An 8,122-nucleotide genomic window follows, 5' to 3' on the forward strand; every position below is an offset into this window, starting at 1 on the left:
AAGTGTTGAGAAAAAAAAGAGCAGAAGTAAAATAAAATAACAGTAGGGAGGCTATATATACAGGGGGGTACCGTTGCAGAGTCAATGTGCGGGGGCACCGGCTAGTTGAGGTAATATGTACATGTGGGTAGAGTTAAAGTGACTGGATCTGGTGCTGGATCGATGCAGACCACTGGAACTCTCCCCCATGCTGATGTAGGTCTGGAATGTCAGGTATTCAGGTGCAGTATAGAACCTCCTTTATATCGGTGACAACATCAGCCAGGTATCTGTGATTGAGCTAGTTTGATTAAGATACTGTATATTGGCAAGAACATTGGAAAATAGGCTAACTATCAGCTGAGAACTGAACATAAATCAGGGGCCAACCATTCCAACTGGTGGAGAGTGGCTGTATAGGTGTCAATGGCAGGAAGTAATCTCACTCTTCACTTTTTACTAGGAAAGGAAATGAAACTCCTGTTGGTTAGCACCTTTGATTATGGGAGAGCGCTGGGGATGTAGGTTGTGAGCTGAAACAAAATTGACTTGTTTGTACACCAAATTCAGGTGTACGATAAGGTCCTCAAATTTGAGGAAGCACAATATCTAAAATGTCTATAGATATTAATAAAGATTTGTAAATCACAAATGTGTCACTTTGCATATAAAACATTTAATGCAAAAAGTAATTGGCAAACTTTCAAATCAAGTTCTTGGTTTGTAAATCACAATGTTGCCGTGGATGTTGGCGTATGTCAAATGTACAATTTACAATCAAATCTAAAAACATGTATTAATGACACCCCTGGATCCACAGCCCATGGAATATGCACTCAGAGGGACGCAGGGTATGGATGGAAATGAACCAAGCATGACTGGTGGTCCAATTAAATTACATCCTCAGCTCACCACAACACCAATCCATAAAACGTACTGCTCTCGCACTGCTTGCTGTCTGTGATTATTCACAAGTTTCCTTTGCACTTTACACAGTCTAACTTTTAATAATCCCAAAGGAATGCACAGAATACACAAGTTCCATGATTCCCAGTGCAATGAAAATAGATTTACACAGCCCCCGAAGATGAAATATCAATGAGCGATAGGAAGGAGGACCAAGGCTGTCACGCCCTGGCTCCGGGGACTCTTTAATGTTGAGCCAGGGTGTTAGTTCCTATGTTTAGTTGTTCCTTGTGTTCTGTCTAGATCGTTTAGATCTATGTTGGCCAGGGTGGTTCCCGATCAGAGGCAGCTGTTGCTCGTTGTCTCTGATTGGGAACCATACTTAGGCAGCCTTTTGGCACTTTAGTATTGTGGGATCTTGTTCTGTATAGGTTTGTGTTGGTGAACCTTTAGACTTCACGTATCGTTTTGTTGTTGGTGTCAAGTACTCATTAAAAGATGTACGCCTATCACGCTGCACCTTGGTCCGGTTCCTATAATGATCGTGACAAAGGCACTCTTCATATAATTAATTAAAATGCCTTTATTAGTATGGCATGTTCAATAGAAACAAGGTTGAAATGATATAGTAATAAAAAAGCTGATACAGCAGGCCTATGGGATACAAAGGAGATTGTGTTGGATATGGGTTTAGGATAGTCTGGAACACCCTAACACTATTTCATAGCCTAATTTCCATAAGTCTCACACAGGCAGGCACTAGAGCACATTGCTCTCACCTTGCTCTCTAAGGTCCAGCGCTGACTCGGCAGTAGCCTAGTCTAGTCTGAGGCATAAATTGATGGGTTTGTCGTCGGCTCTCCATCGTGCTGATGTTGCATTCACCTTGATCCTTTTTCATTTGGCAGTGGGCCTGCATGGTCTCCGTTTCCGACCGAGAAAAACAACATCCAACTGTCTGCCAACCGTGAGTAGGCCTATGTCAACCACATCCAGGGCTTGGCTTGTGCAAGTGATTTGGGTGCTAAATGTGCCAGGTGTGTTAAGCAAACTTTATTTCCGGTTTGCTGATCAAAGAGAACAACAGCAACACTTTTACTCCGGCATTGAAAAAGGTTTGACTTTTCAAAGTAGGAAAAGCAATTGCACATCTGAGTCGGCCTGTTGCAGGTGCGTGGGAATAATTGATATCGAAATAGAAACTCGCATACTGCTTTAGTAGGTATCACTTCCTTTTATTCAGTTTACTTATTGGCCTATTGGCCTTTGTCAGAGCTTTTCATTGTTTTCTTTTTCAAAAGTAGAAATAGATTCTAAGTTAAGTTCTAAGTACTGTTGTTGCTTATTATGTACCTTAATTAGTAGCATGATTAGGGTAACTTGAAAGACATTTTAGATCATCGATGTTTTGACTAGACAAAACATTCTAGCTCTCTATTGGTTGCTCTAAGGAAAAAGGCAATGAATTTATGAACAAATGAATATAGCTTTGATGTTGTTTTTCCTAAGGGGTGATGTTTTGGGTCACTAAGACAGCACATTCAATCAATATGAATAACAGCATCCCATCTGTATTATTCCAAGGGAGGTTGCTCCCATTTTGATAGGCTATTAATCAAATCAATCATATGGGAAAGCTTGGCTGCAAGTCTGTAAGTACCAAATGCTTGAAACAAAAAAATCTGCTTTCATTATAAGAAAATTGGAACATACACTACCGTTCAAAAGTTTGGGGTCACTTAGAAATGTCCTTGTTTTCGAAAGTGAGACTTGCAACTCTGCCTAGAAGGTCAGCATCCCAGAGTCGCCTCTTCACTGTTGACGTTGAGACTGGTGTTTTGCAGGTACTATTTAATGAAGCTGCCAGTTGAGGACCTGTGAGGCGTCTGTTTCTCAAACTAGACACTCTAATGTATTTGTCCTCTTGCTCAGTTGTGCACCGGGGCCTCCCACTCCTCTTTCTATTCTGGTTAGAGCCAGTTTGCGCTGTTCTGTGAAGGGAGTAGTACACAGCGTTGTATGAGATCTTCAGTTTCTTGGCAATTTCTTGCATGGAATAGCCTTAATTTCTCAGAACAAGAATAGACTGGCGAGTTTCAGAAGAAAGTTATTTGTTTCTGGCCATTTTGAGCCTGTAATCGAACCCACAATTGCTGATGCTCCAGATACTCAACTAGTCTCAAGAAGGCCAGTTTTGTTGCTTCTTTAATCAGCACAACAGTTTTCAGCTGTGCTAACATAATTGCAAAAGGGTTTTCTAATGATCAATTAGCCTTTTAAAATGATAAACTTGGATTAGCAAACACAACGTGCCATTGGAACACAGGACTGATGGTTGCTGATAATGGGCCTCTGGACGCCTATGTAGACATTCCATTAAAAATCAGCAGTTTCCAGCTACAATAGCCATTTACAACATTAACAGTGTCTAAACTGTATTTCTGATCAATTTGATGTTATTTTAATGGACAAATAAATTGCTTTTCTTTAGAAAACAAGGACATTTCTAAGTGACCCCAAACTTTTGAACGGTAGTGTAATTGTGTTCATATGGTGCATGGGTTCAAATGGTACATTTGTTATATTAGCCCAGGGATGGGCAACTGGTGGCCAGCGGGCCACGCCCCCCCCTCAGATCAATTTCAAGAAAATTGAAATACAAAATGTAGGAACTCAGTTGGGGTCTCAACGTAATGCTGCGAGTTAGAATAGTAGAATACACAAGGTGCAATTTCAAAATTTGGTTTTGCATCAGCAGTTTTTCTCTTGTTATGTCAGTCACTGGCAGTCAGACAATTAGCCCATGTCAGCTAATTTTTATTTATTGCTAAGTTAATTTAGCTATCTAAACTTGTTATCATGGTCGAATTACCGGCCAGGGGGCTCAAATTGATTTTGTTACAGTCTCACTCAGATATCATAAATCCTTGAGAGTGTATTGACGCACCAGTGTGTCAATCTAAGTAACATAATACAAAAGTCCACATCAAAATCTGTCAGTTTAAGCTAGAGATAGCAGATGTTTTGCAAGGTTTTTTGCAATCCACCGCATCCACCTATGTCATCCTTCCGCATCAAAGTCGGATACCCCCATCAAAGTTGCCCTTCCCTGTACTAGTCTATAATATGGGAAGAGATGACAAGTTAATGTTGATGTCAGTATGAGCCAGTATGACTGATGTTATGATTTAAAAAATGCATCCACATGAAAAAGACGAAGAAAATGACTGAACAAGACAAATAGGTCTCTAGTTAAATGTCTTTGTTTTATTTGGTTTAGGTGCATTGGAATCTGAGCATGGAAGAAAAGAGTAGAAAGGTACAGACATATTAAAAACCTTTTAAACAAATACATCACCATATGTAGAGACCGGGCTGTATTATCCCCTGCGATAATTCCAAAGGTTGGTATTGAAATGTATGAGTTTAACCCTGAGAAAATATCAACTTATAAGCATCCATGGGTCACAAGACATCTGTTCAGTTGTAAGAGGAGGAAAAATAGCTGCTTTCATATTTCAACTATGTGTGAGAACGGACAGCGGTCTTAGAATGAATGAGCAATGAACATATTTGACACACTCTTATGTCTCTTAAAATGTATCGTGCCTGTGGCAATTGAGCTCCTGGAACACTTTGTAATTTTTAATCCACCATGGATGAACAGAATACCAATGAGGGTAAATCAGGCACTGTGAGATCGCTGCCTGATTGAGTAGAATAGTCTGTGAAACTTGTGTATGGGTTTTCTCTAGAGTGTTATGTGCTAAATACTCTCAAGAAAACATTGTCACCAAGATGGCCAACTTGTTCTATGTTACAAGGTTAAGAGATAATGGGCCAGACAGCTCAATGAATTCAACTTCTGCGTGAATATGGCGACAGAAGCACGGCATTCTTGAGTTCATTTATGTAATTGTGTCTTGAAATAATTAAATAAATACATCTGTAATGAAGTTAGCGTTTTGTACCACACGGCCTGTGAAATTATCAATATAAACACATGCAGAAAATCAGACAGCTTGGTCTCTGTCTATGGCTACAGCTTTCAAACACATTATGTCAGTCACTTACTTAATTTCTATCTTTCTTTTTTGGCCCTGAGACAAGGACACATCCTCGTCTCTAAACAGTTTAATATTAATTTTTGGCCCTGAGACAAGGACACATTCTTGCCTCTAAACAGTTTCATATTACAGTTTCATATTATATACTCACCAGAGGTATGGTTTCAGAAAGCAAAAGAAACAAACATTAAAGCATTGTGTTTTCTCATTGGTCCTAGCAATCAGTTTCTAGTTCTCTACATTTGTTTTTCTTTTTTTCTATCTGATGGGCCTAGTGGCAGATGAGTATCACTTTGTAAGGATTTGATGCCAGGAAAAACTTTAATACATTTAAATGCTCTGTTAGGGTACACATTATCTTTAAAGTATTATGTTTTCTCACCAAAATCCCACCTTCTTGCCCAAGACCCAACACGTGTCTGTGTTTTTCTCTAATTTCTAATTTCTAACAAACATTTTTACATCATCCTTACATTTCTACAAACAAAAAAATGGGAAATAAGGGGTTAGGCTGCTGTCCACAGCAGTATGAACAAAATGTTGAGTCAAAAAAAGGAGGACAAATTAAGCTAAAAAAAAAGAACCAGCAAAGGTTTGTAATTCAAAAATGAGAAATCTAGTTCTACCACTAAATGGCTTCACACTAAAAATAAAAATAGTTGTAAAAAATCTCCCATATCACAACACTTTTTTTATTTTGGTATCACATTTGTTTCACCCCTTTCAATTATAAACTAAGAAACGAGGCTGGGAGTAAAAGTCTTTGTCAGACTTTTATACTGCAGTGTTTTTGCGTAAACCTTTAACACTCATTAGGGGTTTGACATGAACCTTGAGGACTGTAGAGCTTTATTAGGAAACCACCTCTTTTGGTCCTTTTTCCTTGGAATATGAGAGCCACTGTGGGCCTACACAACAGTTTTTATTTTGTACCAAGATACCCTGGTAAAGACTTTAATAAAGTTCAGTTACATGTTTAATACAACCAAGTGTGAGTATCAAGCACTTGTCTGATACTTACACCTAAAATAGTTACGTTTTTTGGTTTATCCAGTTATCTACTGTTAACAATTTAAAGCTGTTTTAGATGATTCCTGTTGGCATCTTTTGCCCTCAAGGTTCACAAACTGTCACAGAGTACACACATATACATACTGTCATACATACACACATTATCCTGTGCTTTGGTCATGAGTAAATGTCATCAAAGGTAAAGACTATGAATGTTAAAATATGTAAAAGGTTTTTGGTCACAATAGTATTTTTCATAAGACAGCTAGTTATTTGGCAATTTCAACTCTACTTTTAGAAAGAGAACGTAGGTAATCCTTTTTGTATCAACATAGAACATCTAATTGAAAATATATCTCATTTTCATTTGGTTACTCTTTAAAAGTTAAAAGTGATATTCAACAGAATGTGACAGTTCCATGTCAAAAGGGGCAAGCCAAGAAAGCCATGCAAAAGGACTTGCCTTTATTAAACAAGGCTAATTCACGTATCCTATAATGGCAATTAAATCAAAAAGAACGTTTTTGGCTTAGGTTAAGTTAAAGCACTCTTCATACTGGCTACCCCTTAATACAGGAACAACGAAAATCTGAAAACAATGGCGTAGTTTATCTCTTAAAAGAAGGTTATGGAGGAAAAAAACGAAAGCCATTACAAATTTTACATCTTTGGATATCATTCAGTTTGGTTTTCATATAAAAACTTTTTGGGATAGGCTGTTCTACAGTGGAAACTAGTGCCATGTCCGTGCGTTCCAGGTCAGTATCTCCGTTAAACTCCCTGGAAACAACATTTTCAGCCGTCTACTCACAGCCCCCGCAAGTTCCCATGGCAACCGATTTGGCATCTGGAGAGCCAACCAATCAGCATGGCCTAGAACAATCACCTGTTTGGCTTTGGGTCGGAGACCTTTCGAAATTCCATCGGGTGAAAATGAAACTCTATGAAAAAGGCCAGAGCATATCTCATTTTCTTTCATAAAGGGGAAAAGGATCGTAGATACATTCTTTCAGGTCCATGATTTCCATAAGGTACCATCCAATCCCAAATACGTCTTTGGAGATGGACATTCGTACAACAGAGGAGGTGTTGTCACAGGTATGATCACCAAACACTTAAAAATGCATCCCTGCATCTTGAAGGAAATTGAAGGAAAATTACCAAACCTGTTGGACACCCTCAGGCTTCGAACAGGATGGAGTTCTGTCTCAGGAGGTCCCTGGTAAGGACAAAGGCTTGTGCTCGTGACAAAGGACGGAGTGGGTTTGGCTAAGGCAAGTGGACAGGGTATGGGGGAGGTGACGCTCAGACACTGCCACAGTTTGGTTCTCCATGGCAGTCATCCAGGTGGGCACTCTGATGCGGGGCAGTGGCGGTGGCTGGCACGGGACTCTGGCATTGGCACAAAGAGTGAGTGGGGAGGGGGGATCAAGGGTATAGGATTTATTTTGGGGTTCTGAGGTAGGCTTGCTCAAGCAGCATCCAGCAGGCTAACGCTAGCCTCAACTGTGACTCGGACATTCGCATCAGACTGAGGTAGCTATCTTTGGAGGCAGATTTTGGTTAGAGTGGTTTGGGTAAAGATGGGGGGGGGTTGCCTTTTTATGGTTCCTCCAGACGTTGAGGCTAGTATGGTGATAAAGACAATCAACTCAATCAGACTCATACCTCCATAAGGCTATTAGCAAGGCCGCGTCGTCATTTGTGTCTGTTAAGTATTGCAGAGCTAAGGCTAATCAAAGGCCAACAAAAATCGACTGTTGACAGGAAGTTAGCAGGAATTCTCAGTGGAGTTTAGTACACTTAGTGCAAAGATTTACTAAGTGGACCGGAACGTATATAGAGATCCTAAAAGGCCCCGGTAAGTCATTATATTTGGCATCAGCTGGGGCCTTATAAGCACAGTGCGAGTGCATGTACTGTTACCAAGGGGACACCATTGAAAGATAACATTTTGGTTATAGATGCTCCCCTTGGTAACATAAGAAAGCTCAACATAATAGGACGGCATCTGTAGGAGGAGGCATTTCTCAAGAATAACATTCTGAATTCACATGTGCATGTGCACAGACCATAAAGACATTAGACTTTGGTTAAAGAGGAGGGAAGGCGAGAGAGTACAGTGGAAACATGGAGCACTGTGTCACTCAGCTACTTTG

Source organism: Coregonus clupeaformis, chromosome 8 (genome assembly GCF_020615455.1).
Source record: "Coregonus clupeaformis isolate EN_2021a chromosome 8, ASM2061545v1, whole genome shotgun sequence".
In the NCBI taxonomy this organism is placed as follows: domain Eukaryota; kingdom Metazoa; phylum Chordata; class Actinopteri; order Salmoniformes; family Salmonidae; genus Coregonus; species Coregonus clupeaformis.